Consider the following 9,243-nt stretch of genomic DNA (forward strand, 5'->3'; position numbering starts at 1 on the left):
CGGCAAAAATCTGGTGCAAAGGCCTGGCTTTTGCCTGCACTGTTAGCTAACAAAGTCAGGAATTTACCTCTGTCACCACCTGGGAATTGAATAATGTAAAACCCAGCTCCTCCATCCTACTAGTTACTGGGCTGAGTTCCATTAGCTTCTGAGGAGCTTTTTTGGAGCGCAGAGCCCTGACCTGCTCACAGCAAGCTAGTATTAGCTGAGACATGAATAAACAATAAAGGAGATAAAGGAAGGCTGGGTTAAAAGCAACAGCTGTTTCCTATGGACTCCTGAATAAATTCAGGCTGCTCTTGCTGAGGGAGACTGTGCTTTTGTCCTTCTGCAAAGGAATGAACTGCTCTGAGAACCTTGTTCTGATGCAACAGCAGGGTGATACTTGTTTATCATTAAACATGAAGGCTCGGCTTGAAAAGTTTAAAGAAGAAAAAAATGTCTATTTTTAAATGTAATTATTTCAGGTAGGTCCATTATTATTTCTTTTAGCTCTGTTATCTCACTTCGGCTGTGACTCAAGGAGCAGAATTACACGTGTAGAGCAAAGTCCTTGGCCTGAGATAGTCTTTTGCTGACTCCAGATGTGCTTCTGCCATAAACCGCTTCGGAGGTCCGATGATAGGGCATTACATAAGCCACCCAGTGGTTTTAACATCGATTTCAACAGAAGGAGCGGTCCTTTCTCTGTGTAACTAAGCAAAAGGTTTGGCTTGAGCCTGTTGCTATAACGAATTTCTAAAGCTGGGCTTGTGGGACTGTATTCTACCCCCAGGAGGGCACAGCAAGTCTCGGGGCTCCAGGCATCCACTCCTGATTTCCACCAGCCCAGCAGAGAGAAGAGCTTGGCCAGGAGAGGTGGATTTTCCTGGTACTTCTCTTGTGGAAGGTCTCTCCGTTTGTGTGGAAACCAAGTGGTTTTTCTTTTATAGGGAGATAGAGCCTTTGGTTATCTCAATGGTAGAGCAAGAGGAAATTCAAACATCATGAGCCGGGAACACGATAAATGCAATCTGTCTTAATGCAACACTGCTTTTCAGTTACTTCTACCAACTTCTTATATCTGAAAATCCTTTGCAAACTCTACTCACTCTGGTAATTTGCCGAGGGAGAGGGCTGGGTTTTTGTGGGTTTTACTTTCAGGGGGGAGTATTGTTTTGTGTTATGCTTAACAAATCTGCCTTGAGCTGATGAAACAAGGCCCCAGACGGTCCGCATGGCTTGGCTACTTTTTTGTTTACATGTGTGAAACCTGCAACAAATTTAGCTTCCAGATTAGCCGGTCCCTATCCTCCACCTCCCAGCTGCAAACTGCAGCCCTTTGCTCTGGGCAACACGGGCACTATCACTGCAGAGACCTTCGCCGCAAAAAAAAATAAAGAGTTTGGAGATTTTGTAGGGAGATAGTTTCAAATACCCCCACTTTTATTTTTCCTTTTTTTTTTTTTTTAAGCAGGAAATATAATCTATTTTAACACATGAATTAGTAGATCCTGCTGTAACTCCCCTGGTGTATCTACCATTCCAATATGAGGTGCTTGGCTCAAGTTTGTGGCTCTCAGGGGTGGTTATGGGGTACCTGGGCTGTGGGCAAACTGGACATCTTGGGAGAACAGATCACACCAGCCCCATCTCCTCAGTGAATGGCAAATGGGAGCTGTGATTGCATCTGCTACATTCAGATTTCCTCTATCTTCTTGTTTGGGTTATTTTTTTAGGGGGAGAAGGAGTAAAATCCCTGGAAAAGTAAAATCTAAGGGTAATCAAGCCTTAAAAATTTTGTTATTTGGGTATTTGAAATGAGTAATGCCTTGCCTTTGAGCAAACCTAAATGTATAGAAGTACGAACCTGCTGAATTTCTAATGCTGTTGTAGGAGAGGACGTCTTTGTTTTAAAGTTTAATATTAGCTAGAACTCAAATAGACCCCTTCAGCATTTCCTTTTTAGTTTCTCTTTTCTGTTTTTCACCAAGTCTTGCCCATCCCGACTGCTTTCCTGAGGCTCTTTTTTGTTTATCCTACACCATTTCCTTCCTTCCTTCAAGTCCAGACCCCCTTGCTCCCCTGGGGCTTCCTATGATAGCTAGGCACTAATCATGTACTTCTGCCCCAGAAGCACAGATAGAGGCTTCCTCCCCCTGCTTCCAGTCAAAGGAGGATGTAAGGCATAATGGTAATCTTAAACAACACTGCTATTCATTGTTTGGGAGATCTGGGAAATATCCTTGAATTCAGCTTGCTAAATTAGCTGCTTCTTGAGTAACCCACAGCTGCTGCGTATCTGGCCCATTACATTTTACAAAAATGCAGCAGTTCTCATTAGATACGATGTTCTCTCGACATATGGACCTGCCATTAGTTTGTGTAGCTCTGTTGCCATGAATGTATACACAGAAACATTTTCTTTTGTACTTAAAAACAACAACCAAAAAAAAACACCAACCCAACAATTCTTGCAAATAGATTAAAGACAGGCATTCGCAATTATTCAGATGGAGCAAAGATGTTGGAGCGCCTCAGACTCCAGCCTCTGTCAGGAGCCAACAGTTAGATGAAAATGTTGCTTCTGGCAGTAAAAGTGTAACTACTAGTGGTTTTAAGGCTTCATCCTGCCTGTTGTGCACATGAATATCCCCCTTAAAGTTGGCGGGCGCTGTCTGGTGCAGGCAGATATTGGAAGTCAGCTGGGCCATCGGTGTAAGGTGATGCTTAACCATCCCTCTGAGCCTCCTAAGGAGGCAGCGACGTGGGTTTTTTTTGGATTTGGGCTCGTGTGTTCGCTTCTCCATGGCGATTCACGGAGGAATTTTGTTTGAAAGAAGATAGATTCCTGGTATTAGTGGATTTACACTCCCTACCCTTCTAATAACTTCTCCGGTGTGAGTGGGGAACTTGAGCAAACCTTGGGGAGAAAAGGTTTTTATGCCTTTTCCCTCTTGTGTGCTTTTTTTAGGCTTTATCCCTCAAAGTGGAGCTGTCTCTTTGAGGTAAACCCAGACCTCCATCTTTGCTGTGCTCCCTGGTTCCAGTAGGGTGTAATCCTTGATGCAGCAAGTAATTTAAATAAAAATTCAGTGTTAGAGCAAGTAAGGATTTTCCTTAGAGCACAGTCCAACACCTCTCTTATCCCATCCAGACCTTATTTCATTGACTGTGGAAGGAGTCTGGCTGGGGGGGAGCACTGGCTCTGCTCTAAACCACAAAAAAGGGACACGCTTGCACACTGACTGTTGTCACTTTGCACAAACCAAGGGGTGGAGGACGGGGGAGCCAGGGGCAAACCATGTCCTCTAAAGGGCATCCTCAAGCTATGCTTCACTGCATGGTCACCTACAAGGGCCAGCAAATGTGTCTGTGACTGGTCAGTGTGTAACCATGGGTAGTGAGCCACTGGTATCCATCTCATTGCCTTCCTTCTTTCTTCCCACCTACCCTGCTCCTCTCTCTGTCTCTCTCCCATCCTGCTTGTTTTTCTTTTCTTGAGTTGCATTCTCCTTATTCAGTTTTTTGCCCTGCCATGAGCCAAGGACTTGACTCGCTACTGGAAGTTTGGGATGCTTTGGGATGTTGCCGTGCTTAATCCTGCCTTCTTCAGGGCTGCCAGTTTGGAGCTTCCAATTAACCGCACTGAAAATGAAAAATATGTCATTATATCCACTCTGAGTCTGCTTTGCATCTCCTTCCTCCTCTTGTAACTGAACTACAAGTGTGCAACCTCAAAAATACCCACCCAACTAGAGACATAGAGGTGCTGGAGCGGGTCCAGAGAAGGGCAACAAAGCTGGTGAGGGGTCTGGAGCACAAGTCTTATGAGGAGAGGCTGAGGGAGCTGGGGTTATTCAGCCTGGAGAAGAGGAGGCTGAGGGGAGACCTTATTGCTCTCTACAACTCCCTGAAAGGAGGGTGTAGAGAGGTGGGGGTTGGTCTCTTCTCTCAAGTCACAGTCGACAGGACAAGAGGAAATGGCCTCAAGTTACGCCAGGGGAGGTTCAGGCTGGATATTAGGAAAAATTTTTTCACTGAAAGGGTCATCAGCCATTGGAATGGGCTGCCCAGGGAGGTGGTTGAGGCACCATCCCTGGAGGTGTTCAAAAGACGGGTTGATGTAGTGCTGGGAGGTATGGTTTAGTGATGGTGATGCTTCTTGTTTGTTGTGTGGGTGTCTATTTTTGTCAGTTAGGTTGAGGGTTGGACAAGATGATCTTTAAGGTCCCTTCCAACCTAGAAGATTCTGTGATGCTGTGTATTCATGCCCGACACCTTCTTAGTGCTTCTGTGCCAAATGAAGGGAGGATCATTTCTCTGCCGCAGGAGCTACAGAGCCCTTGGAGACCCATATCTCCAGAAGGACGTGTCTCCTGCAGCCTGGGGAGGGGGCTGCAGGTGCTGGGGACTGTCAGGTACCCCGTTTCATGCTGGTGCACGTGTGAGGGTGTGTGAGCTGAACAGGAGCTGGTCAGCTGTGTGCAAGGAGCTGCCAAATCCTGGCAAATACCAGAGGCTGAGGACGCTGCTGCGGCCCCTTGATGCCGTACAGGTGCTCAATCCTGTGCTTCAAGGAGATGCCTCCTCCCTGGCAGGATGCACAAGCAGGAACTCTTTGCAGGAGAGGACCTTCTCATGAAACAGAGGAAGAGGATTTGGGTTTCCTTTCGGTGGCCCTTAAATCATTTGTCCAGAGCACCCAAGTGTCTCTTCCTGGAGGTACTTAGGTTCCTTTAGAAGTCATCTATGATTGTGTTAGTATCTATGCATAAATGAATATTAATGGTGAATGTGGTCTGCCTACTGGGCCCGTTTCCTCCCACAGCTGCTTTTTTAGTGCGAGACCTGATCCAAAAACATCTTGTGCCCACATCTTCCAGCCCGGCTCCACGGGAGAGCTTGATGGAGAACGCTGTTGTGGAGGGCCTGTTGTGGTTTCAACATGGAGGCAGCACATAGCTTCTCAGTGCTGTCAGGCTCTCAGCAGACCTGTGCTTGCCTCGCAGCAGACATGGAGATACCCAGGGAACGTGTGTTTTAACTGGAAAAAAAAAAAAAAAGCTGGTGTGCCAGAGGCCTGGCGTTGTAAGGGAGGTTGCAGCTGAGCAGAGGTTTGGAGAGGCTGTTCCAGCTGGCAAGGGAGGCCCACCCACAGCTTGGGTGGCGTTTAGGGCTCCAGATTTCAACCTGAGCAACCTGAAATCAAGTATTGGGAACACCTGCGTTATAGCACTTTTATTTTATTTGGATAGGGTTCTGCGCGTTTCTGCATTTATCTTGTTGTGGCTTTATCCCAAAAGAGATTGCTGGGACTGAGCCAGGGACTCCTGCAGGAAAAGACGGTCCCGGAGACAACAGGTTCTGAGAACAAATGCTCCCAACACCCTATTTTTTAATCATGAAATCAGCATATCCTTACAGATTTAGAGTTATTTAAGTAGGGAAAGGGATTTGGGGTGTGACTTGCAGATCCACACTAATTGCTATTCATATTTTTTTGGTGCAAAGCCCTCACGATTGCGTGGAAACAATCTGTGAAAGGGATGTGTGCTCTTGGAAACTCCTGAGTGAGTAATTTTGGATGCGGGCACTTGAAAAGGTTGTTTGCAGACGATGCACACGCATCACGCACGGGGCACTTCTGCTGAGAAGGGGCCTAATTCGGAGTCTACAGCAGGCAGCAAAAGGTTCCTGTTGCCCCAGATTTGTCACAAATAATTGTTTTAATCAAGTGGTCCAATTACAACTTAATCAATATAAGATAAATGTTTCCACCTTAGGTGGGCAAAGCTGCTCACAGCCTCACGCCTGGCCGTCGGGCTGCGTTTTGTGTCCCTGTTGCAGAAGGGAAAGGGGGTTGGGAGGAAGGATGGTTGGTGGAACGCTTGAAAACCCTTCTTTTGGCCCAAAGCGGGAGCGGAGCAGCCCACAGAGATACTGTCACAGATCCAAGCAGGCTGGGGTTAAACGGTTTCCTCAGCTTTTCTCCCTAAATCAATTTGAATATTCTTGGCAAGCTCTGTAACTGTGCATGGTGGGCAGCTGTGATTCAAGCAGGGATTTTTTTTTTTTTCCCCCCTCCTTTCTACTGTTCCAGTCTTCCTGTCTTGTGCAGATGTGATCCTTTCCCTCTGTCTGCCTAACAGCTAATTATTTTACCAGACGAGCCAACAGTCTGAAGAAAACAGACCACGCATATTCTTGAAAGCAACAACTGTGTTACAATATCAGGGGGGATGGGGAATTAAAAAAAAAAAAAAAAGAAAAAAGAAAAAAAAAAAGAGTCACTTCCTTCTGACCCACTCTGCTCCTTAAGAAAAACCTCCAAAAATAGCAAGTGTTCTGATTTATAAAGGACCAACCTACCTCCCAAGTTAGTACCCCCCCTCTTTAACAGCAGAAACTTGCACTGTGTGTTTGGGGAAAGAGGGGGAAAAGCCAGCTTGGATGTAAAAGGCATCCAGCCAACAGCTCTGTAATCTACAGCCCCCCCAAAAACCTACACACCCCTCTTACTGCAAGAACGTGGACAAAGGAGCGTCAGCAGCTCCCTGGAGGCTGCCCGGGTGTCACCGAGCTCGCTGCAATTTCATTCCCAGTCTCAATTATGCCTTTCTGATTAAAATCATTAGTGCCTGGGTCTGGAAAGAGCACAAATTCTGCCTTCTGGGTTTGGTGGTTGTGTCTGAGGGGGCTTTTCTGGTAGGGGGAGATATCTGAGGTACCTGGGCTTTGCAGCCAGCGCCAAAACTTAGAGCTGGAAACCACTGTGTGTCGCGTCCCAGGTGTGAGCTGCGAGCTACCAGGGAGCACTACAAGCAGGCGGTTGTGTTTTGTAGCTACAGGCTGCCTTTGTAGCTACAGGCTGTCTTTAGAGAATGCCTACAGCGTTGAGTGTCACGGGCAGGACAGGCGGAGGAACGCACCACTTCCAAATCCCACAGCAGCTCAGCACCTGCTGGAGCACAGCTGTGACACACGGAGAGGTGCATTGTCCTGCTGATCTCAGAATCATAGAATGGTTTGGGTTGGAAAGGACCTTAAAGATTATTAAGTTCCAACCCCCTGCCATAGCAAGGGACACCTCCCACCAGACCAGGTTGCTCCAAGCCCCCTCCAACCTGGCCTTGAACCCCTCCAGGGATGGGGCAGCCACAGCTTCTCTGGGCAACCTGGGCCAAGCTCTCACCACCCTCACAGCAAAGAAGTTCTTCCTGAGATCTCATCTCAATCTCCCCTCTTTCAGTTTAAAACCCTTCCCACTCATCCCATTGCTCCCCTCCCTGATCCAGAGTCCCTCCCCAGCTTTCCTGGAGCTCCTTTAGGGACTGGAAGGGTCTCTAAGTTCTCCCCGGAGCCTTCTCTTCTCCAGGCTGAACCTCCCAACTCTCTCAGCCTGTCCTCACAGCAGAGGGGCTCCAGCCCCACAACAGCAGGCCAGGGGTGTGCTCTCTGTTCTGAAAAGGCTCCACGTCCCTCCTCTTTGGGAAGCCCCAGTTCAAGCAGTGGAGGGTCTGGGTATTTTTGCCAGTGGGGCAATAGCGTACGGATGCTGAGAGGCAGGAATGAGGGCTTTGAAGGAAGGCACGTGCCTCAAGATGAGGTAGAAGCTGTCTGGTACTTTTTGGAAAGTAAAATTAGAGCCTAGGTTGCTAATTGTTGGTGGGTTCAGCACTCCTGGTAAGAGTTTTACAGAGGTCCTACTGCTGCTGGCAGACAAGCTGCAGGGTCTTTAATCATAGAGAAATGCTACCACATTTTTGACAGGCAGCTCTTTTCCTGGGGGATAACAGCGTGTCCTAAGAGGGGGTAAAACCAAGGCCTGTCCCCAGCACATGGCATCCACACCAAGGGTCCAAGCGCTCCAGGTATATTCTCTTTAACGTTCCTCAGCAGCAAATCCTTCCGTGTAAAATGTGACGGGTACTGCTCTAAAGGCCAGCGTGCTCCCTTCCTAAACCTGGGTGAGTGACTCCTCCTTCGGTTCCAAAGTTGAGTTGCTTTTGAGGAAGCCCTCTACTCTCCTGAAGGCAAGTTTCCTGCCTCAGAAACCCTCTGAGCATCGGGACAGGGATGTCCCTGTCCTTCCCCGACACCCTCGCTCACCTTTTGAGGACAGGATCGGAACCAAGAGCCAAAAGAGTGACTATTCCTCATTTCTTTGTTGCCATTTTAAAAGCAGATAACCAGTTAATGAGTTGCTCACCCTCCGGGGCTGTTAAGTTCTGGTGCAATTACCTAACGAGCAATTATCATTACCACGTTTTTGTTCTCACCTGCTGCTACGTGGATTCCGGCACTGACCGCCTTTCTAAGTGGGGACAATCCACCAGCCTGAGGGGTGCTAATAGATACCCCACCTCCTCTTGCTGGAGTTTGCAGTAGGGCTGAAACCTGCTGCAGCGGGATAAACCCTAAAATATTCCAAAGGGATTCCGTGGTTTGGGCGCTTCCCGAAATACTGCCTTTTGTGTCCTGAATGCCAGCCTTGCCCTTTCCTGCTCTGGCAGGGAAAAGCCGACAGCAGGGTTACACGGCGCGGTTTAGAAGGTGAATTTATTGGACAAGGGCAAAGGTTTAGATTTGGAGGAGCTCCCCAAAAGGGCTGCTGCCCTCAGGAAAGCGCCTGATGCCAGTCAGGACTTACGGGATGTACTTGTGTTGAGGTCAGCAACCGGCAATTAATTAATTCGTTAAAATAGCTGGAGAGATTTAAAATGGTGCGTACATGCGTGCAAGGGGAGGATCTTGAAACCACTTAAGCTGTAGGGCAAACAAAAACCAGATGGGAGATGGGCGCGGCGCTGAAAAGGTGTAGGCAGCGGGCCTGTATCTGTCATTATTCCTGCAGCTACAAGTTAATTACCATTCCTAGGCTTTGGGGAACAGAGGTGTTTTGGTTTATTTAAAAAAAAAAAAAAAAAGGTAGGGGAAGGAACACAAGTTCTGCACTTGGAAGATGCCCCTTAGCACCATCCCAAGTCTCTGCTAAGATTCTTAATGTGCTTTAGTCATCACTCAGAATAGAAACCGTTTCCCTCATCTTTAACGATGATTTTAGAGGGGGAAAAAAATTAAATAGAGAAGGAAATCCCCACGTTTCTTTTCCTCTCTGAATTCCTCCTGCTTCTTTCAGCAGCACCAGAGCAGAACTGGGCAATGAGGAAGCCCTTCCCCAGCCGGCTGGGTGAGAAGCAGATGTGCCACCATCCTGGTCGATGCAGTTGTCGGCGGTGACGAACAGGGCACAGAAAGGTA

Source organism: Calidris pugnax, unplaced genomic scaffold (genome assembly GCF_001431845.1).
Source record: "Calidris pugnax isolate Ruff unplaced genomic scaffold, ASM143184v1 scaffold219, whole genome shotgun sequence".
Classification (NCBI taxonomy): domain Eukaryota; kingdom Metazoa; phylum Chordata; class Aves; order Charadriiformes; family Scolopacidae; genus Calidris; species Calidris pugnax.